The following is a 1,954-nucleotide window of genomic DNA, read 5'->3' as shown; positions in this document are numbered from 1 at the left end:
GTGATTGTGAAGTGTAGCCGCGCTTCAAAAGGTTGTGGACTTGGCCTTTATACAATCATGAGAGGATTAGGACACACGGCTTAATAATTGTGTCAAGATAKTTTAACTAGATGAGAATTGAAAACTTGTATGTATTTTATCTTCATGTATTCAAATGGGTTGACGGGTTCAATCCTTAGGACACCCTGATTCTCGAATATTTGAAATGTGTAAAATACTAATATGGAAATTCAATCGAATAGACATTTTCATTTATGTACAAGTTTTTAGTGTGTTTTGGTTTGTTTTGTATAATTTCATGGTTACACTAAAATGGGGAGGATTGTTGGTGATTTTAGTGTCACCGGTTACATTTAGTGTAATGGATTTTATACGTGTGTTTCAAAGGGATTGAACTTTGTTCTAAAACAAGTATGGAGAGTGTGGGAGTGCACGCTTGTATTAGTCTAAGTCGGTCCCGGTAATATTTAGGGGGCAACGCCCCCTGAACGCAAAACGGGGGTCCCGCTGCCCGGTCAGCGGGCGGGGTCCTATATAGGGTTTATAATGGAAAATTCTTGATTTTTCTGTGGTATGATTGTGAATCCTATAACTTGGTAACTCCCGTTTTCACAGTTTTGAGTTTTAATTTCGGATGATCAGTTTGGGGATACACACGAACTTTGAAGACACTCTATATTTTTGCTCTAGTTTTGATCTTGATTTCTGCCAAAATCAAGATTGTTGCTTTTACAATTATCCCAATTCGGATTTCGTGATACCAGGCATATACGGTCGAAATATCGAATTTGGAAAGTGATTCACACGATTGTAGAAGAAATCCGGTTATAATTCAACAGCTCTTACCTTGTATGGAGCAAACTGGCTATGGATACTTTTGAAACTAGCTCTGTTGTTGTTTGATAGACCGATTGTAGTTCCTCCTTTAATTTCAGACTCTACGACTATTAAAATAGAAAGAGAAAAAAAGAAGCAAACTGACCTATTACGAAATTCAACCGAGCTTCAATTGATGAATAGATGCAATCGCAACTTTATCAATGGATTTGAGATACGGCGAGTAAATGATTGGTTTCAAAATCCAGCCGAACTTCAATTTAGAAGCAATCGACAACTTTATCAATGGATTTGAGATACAGCAAGTAAATGATTGGTTTCAAAATCCAGCCGACCCTCAACTGGTAATTAGAAGCAATACTGTGTGTAAATGATCGATTAGTCCATATACAATCAAAGATTAGTGTATCAATTGTGAAGAAGCATTCATCATTCATCGAAGAGATTCAACTAACCTTGAAATTTCAGCTGAAGAAACTTTACTTGTTAACGGTCAACACACAAAAATCCATTTTCAGAATATATATATACACTCGCAGCCTTGAATCGTTATTTCCACGTCGGCAACGTGGAGTATTTCTGAGAACTTGCTTAAGGAGCATTCCCATGGCGACAACAAATGGAATCAAAAGAGATATGGAGAATCTTTTTTACAGGCATGTTGGCAACGTGGAAGATTTCTGATTTCTGAGAACTTGCTGACGAAGCAATTCCATGGCGACTACAAATGGAATCAAAAGAGACATGCAGGATCTTTTTTCCAGGTAAACGATAGGTACACTTTCCCACTGACTATCTTCAATTAACGGTTTATGGCTTTTAATTGTAAACGTTTTTTAAACCGAAAATTCTAAAAAAACTAACAAACTCTAGTATTTAGAATAATTAAGTTATTGGATAATTTTTTAAAACAAATAAATCCTTAGATATTTTAAAACATGTTAATAATTTATTGGATTTTCTAAAACCTGTTATATACATCATTATGATTTATAAAACTGGTTAATATGATGAAATAATAAAAAATATCTAAAAAAAACTAATAAACTTTCATATTTATAAAATAAAACAAATATATCAAAAAGGTACTTACGATTATAAAAAGGTATTTACAATT

At 34.2% G+C, this 1,954-nt stretch overlaps 1 protein-coding gene across 2 annotated transcripts in view; it reads right to left on the bottom strand.

Annotated features, from left to right (window-relative positions):
- Positions 1 to 1,533, bottom strand: part of LOC112506990 (agglutinin-like) — an 11,557-nt gene extending 10,024 nt beyond the window's left edge. Inside the window, exons 1-2 of one of the 2 annotated variants that reach the window (XM_025111365.1) lie at positions 1,293 to 1,533; positions 983 to 1,197 (exon numbers count right to left, since the gene is read on the bottom strand). The gene's annotated coding sequence lies outside the window, so the exon portion shown is untranslated. The remainder of the gene's footprint in view (positions 1 to 982; positions 1,198 to 1,292) is intronic. The other variant, XM_025111366.1, reaches the window with a different exon arrangement.
- Between the last annotated feature and the right edge of the window lie 421 nt (positions 1,534 to 1,954).

This window comes from Cynara cardunculus, assembly GCF_001531365.2.
Source record: "Cynara cardunculus var. scolymus isolate 2C chromosome LG 2, CcrdV1, whole genome shotgun sequence".
Taxonomy (NCBI): domain Eukaryota; kingdom Viridiplantae; phylum Streptophyta; class Magnoliopsida; order Asterales; family Asteraceae; genus Cynara; species Cynara cardunculus.
The sequence above is the reverse complement of the archived record's forward strand: the minus strand, read 5'-3'. Positions and strand labels throughout refer to the sequence as shown.